This window comes from Myotis nattereri, assembly GCF_964212035.1.
Source record: "Myotis nattereri genome assembly, chromosome: 15".
In the NCBI taxonomy this organism is placed as follows: domain Eukaryota; kingdom Metazoa; phylum Chordata; class Mammalia; order Chiroptera; family Vespertilionidae; genus Myotis; species Myotis nattereri.
Genome location: NC_138090.1, coordinates 53916968 through 53922937, shown reverse-complemented (window position 1 = coordinate 53922937; position 5970 = coordinate 53916968).

Genomic DNA, 5970 nt, shown 5'->3' with positions numbered 1-5970 from the left:
GGTGGCATTATGAACTCTTCCCGTGACCTCATTAACTGTCTTTTCTTTCAGGAATGGTTGTCCTTCATGGATGTAGCCATAGATTTCTCTCAGGAGGAGTGGGAATGGCTGGACCCAGCTCAGCGGAAATTGTACCTGGATGTGATGCTGGAGAACTACTGCAACCTGGTCTCCGTGGGTGAGGATGACTTCCTTCCCGAGTTCCTTCTCAACCCTCAGGCCTTTGTTTCCTTTATTATATTAACATCTCTAGGGGCTTCTGCTTTTTGTGTTAGATTCATGCTCTCAAGGAACAAATTGAGCCCCAGCTGGTTGGGCTCAATGGATTGAGTGCTGCCTGCAGACTGAAAGGTCCCCAGTTCGATTCTGGTCAAGGACCAATGCCTGGGTCCTGTCGGGTGCATGCAGGAGGCAACCAATCAATGATTCTCTCTCATCATTGATATTTCTATCTCTCTTTCCCTCTCCATTTTTCTCTGAAAGCAATAAAAATATATATTTTTTAAAACAGTAACAAATTGGTGATCCTTGGGAGAGAAAAGCTAAGCTTTGTGATATATGTTTATTAGGAACTCAGTGTTTGCACACTTTACAGGTTGTCTAAAATTATTAAGGTACTATCAGAAAAGGATAGTTTAGAAAATCATTGTCTAGAATATTCTAAGATTCTCCCATATCTTCTGGCCAGAGGACAACCTGGATTGGAAATGGAAAAGCCTTTATCAAAACTCACACTCCATTTTCTTTTATTTTCTAAGATTTTATTGAATTGAGGGAAGGAGGAAGATTAGAAAGAGGTAGAAACTTAAGCTGAACATTAGTTGATGTTTTTATATGTGCCCTGACCAGAGATGAAACCTCCAACTTGGTTTTTTCTGTCAAGGATGCTGTTTTTTTGTTGTTGTTGTTGATTTTTCTTTAATGTTTGTGTTGATACTTTGCGAGTTTTCATTGTAATACAATCCTGGTTATGCATTTTCCTTTCAAAAATATGAAGTGTATAAAAGTATTGTAGTTTTATATTCAATAACGGGGAAGTTATATTCGCAGCTACTGTGTCATTTCTGGAATAAACACATAGTGAGTCACGTCTTGAGGACATGAGTTATAAATTTTGTCACCTTACATGCCAAATCAAATGAAATCTTTTATTTCAAATGGTCAAGCATCATTAAAAAAATAGTCCTTTTTTTCCAGTCTGATATCTTCACTATTGGCAATAGTGCTACAAAGGCTATATGGGTGGGTATATCTGTTTTAATTCGTGTTCTCTGTATAAATCACCAGAAATGGAATCGCTGTGTTAACTGGTACTTGTCTTTAAATATTGGAAAACCCTCCATCGTGTTTTGTGAGTGGCTCCATGAATCTACACATATCAAAGCCTAAGTGACTCTTATGTCTGGTCGACCGGTTGCTATGACGACACACTGAGCACCAGGGGTCAGACCCTCAACGCAGGAACTGCCCCTGGTGGTCAGTGTGCTCCCACAGCCAACCTCCCTGAGCTGGCCACCCTCCTATGGTCCCTCCCCTTGGCTACCCGGGTGGTCCGTGTGCTCGCAGAGCCAACCAGCTTGGCCGGCCAACCTTCTGCAGGCCTTCCTCCTGGCCAGTCAGCCCTGATTGCTGGCCAGCCCGAGGGACCTCACCCATACACAAATTCGTGCACTCAGCTTCTAGTGTGCTTAGTATCTTGCTGACAATGAATGAATGTTCTCATTTCTCCACTTCATTGGTGATACTTGTCGTTTTTTGATTTATGGATGATTGGCATCTTGTTAGGTGTTTGGTGGTATTTCATGGTGATGTCCAATTTCATTTCTCTGATGCTGAAGGAGTTGAATGTCATTTAATACCAGTATGTTTATTGCGCATCTTTATGTCCTGTTTAGACAATGTCTGTTAAGGTCCTTTGCCCATTTTTCAATCATGTTGTTTGTCTTTTTGATGATAACTTGTGTGAGTTCCGTATATATTTTGGATCTTTAGCTTTTGAGGATGTAACATTGCTGGGTTTTTGTGGTTGTTGTTATATTGTTGTTTCTGTTGGTATGCCAAACTTATTCTTCTGTAGTCTCATTTTTTTATTTTTTAGCTTCTTTGTTATGCCTAGGAAGATATATGCAAACCAGTATTTTTAAGAGTGATGATAAAGTTCATTGACTATGCTTTCTTCCAGTGTTTTCATGGTTTTAGGTCTGGTAATTTAGTTGTTAATGCATGCTGAGTTCATTTTGGGTCATGGCCTATTTAATGGGATCTACTTTTAGTAGGAACAGATAGATGCTTAACCACTGAGCCATGCTGCTCGGATTATTTCTTTTACATATTTTCTAAAGTTGCACAAGAGAAATCAAAGTGATACGTATTTCTTTAATAGGACACCATAAATTTTTATACTTCTGTATATTTTCCCACATACAAGGCATCTTTATATGTCCTTATGTTAGTGTTGTGTAGAATTTTTAAATTACCTCCAAAAGTATATTTCTTACGGATTTGTTATATAGGGCAGGTCTAATAATGAGAAAGTTTTGGATCTACAAATGTTGTTTCCTCACTCTGACCAGTTTGCCTCAGTGGCTAGACCATTGGCCTGTGGACTGAAGAGTCCCATGTTCGATTGTGGTCAAGGGCATGTGCCTTGGTTGTGGGCACATTCCCAGTAGAGAGTGTGCAGGAGGCAGCTCACAGATGTTTCTTTCTCATCGATGTTTCTAATTCTCTATCCCTCTCCTTTCCTTTCTGTAAAAAATCAATAAAATCTTTTTTTTAAAAAAAGTTGTTTTTTCCTCTCCATTGTGTATCATGTTTTGCCAATATTGTTGGATGGTTTTTGTTCATTTATCAGTTCCATGTTTTATCTCGTGCCCTTTTTCTCTGCAATATTTTTCTGCTTAGAAACCCCCTAATGATGTTAGAGGAGCTGTCCTTTCCATGAGAAATTACTTTTATATGTCTTTAGATAGTACTCTGGGACACATGATATTTTCATTGGTTTTTATCTGTTCTCATGTTTATATTCATTCTACTTAGAATTCATGAGCTGCTTGCATTTGTATGTTGCTTTCTCCAATTGTCAGGATCTTAAACGATTAATTTTTTATATAAGTTACCTACTGCTTTTCACTATTCTGTCTCTATGGGGTCCCCTTGGTAGTCGATTTGTTAGTATCTTAGGAGTTCCTTAAATTGTGTTCACATTTCCACGTATTTGTTGGCTTCTCTGAATCAAAATGTTAATGAATTAAAATTTTAATGATTTCCGCCGAAACCGGTTTGGCTCAGTGGATAGAGCGTCGGCTTGCGGACTGAAAGGTCCCAGGTTTGATTCCGGTCAAGGGCATGTACCTGGGTTGCGGGCACATCCCCAGTGGGAGATGTGCAGGAGGCAGCTGATCGATGTTTCTCTCTCATCGATGTTTCTGACTCTCTGTCTCTCTCCCTTCCTCTCTGTAAAAAATCAATAAAATTTTAATGATTTCTGTACAAATTCTTTGATTATTTAATTACAGTGTGGCCTTGACTTACGAGTGTCCTGACTAACGACTTTTTAGAGATACGAGCCGTCTCTCGGCCGATTTTTTGCTTTGAGGTGCGAGCTAAAATTCGGGTTACAATCCAGCTTCAGATACCCCACCACTAGTTGGCACAGTGAACGTCACAATGATCGCCATTGATTTGACATACGAGTAATTTGAGTTACGAGCTCTGTCAACTCAGGCCTGTGCCCTAAAGTGGAACCAAACTGTGATTTCCTAGTTCATAGGTAGAAACAACCACTGAGCCACCGCTTCCAGGCAAATTCTTTGATGGTTTGAATTGATCATGTCTTTCATTCATGATTCTACTGTATTTTTTAATTTAGGTATTATGTAAATCAATATCCCCCTTCAGTATGGTATTCATAAAGTACTTTCTCCTCGCAGAAACGGGTTTGCCTCAGTGGATAGAGCGTCGGCCTGCGGACTGAAAGGTCCCAGGTTCGATTCCGGTCAAGGGCATGTACGTGGGTTGTGGGCACATCCCCAGTAGGAGATGTGCAGGAGGCAGCTGATCGATGTTTCTCTCTCATCGATGTTTCTAACTCTCTATCTCTCTCCCTTCCTCTCTGTAAAAAATCAATAAAATATATTAAAAAAATAATAATAATAATAAAAAAATTTTAATGATTTCTGTACAAATTATTTGATTACTTAATTACAGTGTGGCCTTGACTTACAAGTGTCCTGACTAACGACTTTTTAGAGATACAAGCCGTCTCTCGGACGATTTTTTTGCTTTGAGGTGCGAGCTAAAATTTGGGTTACAATCCAGCTTCAGATACCCCACCACTAGTTGGCACAGCGAACGTCACAATGAACGCCATTGATTTGACATACGAGTAATTTGAGTTACGAGCTCTGTCACGGAATGAATTAAACTTGTAAGTCAAGGCCCCACTGTGTTTTAAATGTATCTTTATTGATTTCAGAAAGGAAAGGAGAGGGAGAGGAAGATACAAACATCAGTTAAGAGAGAGAATCATCGATGGGCTGTTTACTGTATGATCGGGGATTGAGCCTTCAACTCAGGCCTGTGCCCTAAAGTGGAACCAAACTGTGATTTCCTAGTTCATAGGTAGAAACAACCACTGAGCCACCGCTTCAAGGCAGATTCTTTGATGGTTTGAATTGATCATGTCTTTCATTCATGATTCTACTGTATTTTTTAATTTAGGTATTATGTAAATCAATATCCCCCTTCAGTATGGTATTCATAAAGTACTTTCTCATCGCAGAAACGGGTTTGGCTCAGTGGATAGAGCGTCGGCCTGCGGACTGAAAGGTCCCAGGTTCGATTCTGGTCAAGGGCATGTACCTGGGTTGCAGGCACATCCCCAGTAGAAGATGTGCAGGAGGCAGCTGATTGATGTTTCTCTCACATCGATGTTTCGAACTCTCTATCTCTCTCCCTTCCTCTCTGTAGAAAATCAATAAAATATATTTTAAAAAAAAAAGTACTTTCTCATTGTATTTTTATTTTGGTTACAAAATATTTTGGTGATCTTGTATAGTTTTCTTTTTTCTCCTTTTTGGCTTTAAGATTTTGCATTCTTTTTTGAGGTAATTCATATATTTCCATTAATGTGGTGCCAATTTAATTATATTTATCTTGCTTTCCTGATGGTAAACTTTTTCCGTTTGTTTTCATGACTCGGTATCTTTTGTTGAGATTCCTGAATGGTAAAGTAGCAGGCTTTTGAGGCTTTTGAACATGCTTTCTATAGGAGGACACTGATAACTATCTGTGGAACAAATTCTACTTTTGGTTCCATGCCCCATTACTTCCAGAGTATACATAATGGAGACAGTTGTGATCAATGGAATGAAAATCGGAAAAAATTTCAGCAAGACTCATATCTTAATCATTGGAGAAGCGAGTTTGCAGAGGAGCATTATAAAAGTGGAAGAGTCTGTGACCCAAGGTGCAGTCACAAAATACGTGAGTTTATTCCTATTGTAGAGATGACACACAAAGGAAATAAATGTGTCCAGTCTTTTCAACTGTCTTCAAATTACACTGAACAAGAGAATATTCATCCTGCGGGAAAAGCTTACAAATGGAATCCTCGTGGTATAATTTCCAGTCAAATATTCAAGACAAATGAAGTGGAAAAAATCCAGAGTGGAAAAAATCTTATGAATGTAGAGAATGTGGTAAAGGATTCTGTAACACATCGAACCTGAATCAACATCGGAAAATTCATAATGGAGAGAAACATTACAAATGTAGAGCATGTGGAAAAGCCTTTATACGGTTGTCATACCTTACTAGGCATCAGAGAGTTCATACTGGAGAGAAGCCTTATAAATGTAGAGAATGTGGCAAAGCCTTTAGCGATTCCTCCTATCTTTTTTATTTTTTATTTTTTTTAAGTATATTTTCTTGATTTTTTACAAAGAGGGGGGGAGATGGATAGAGAGT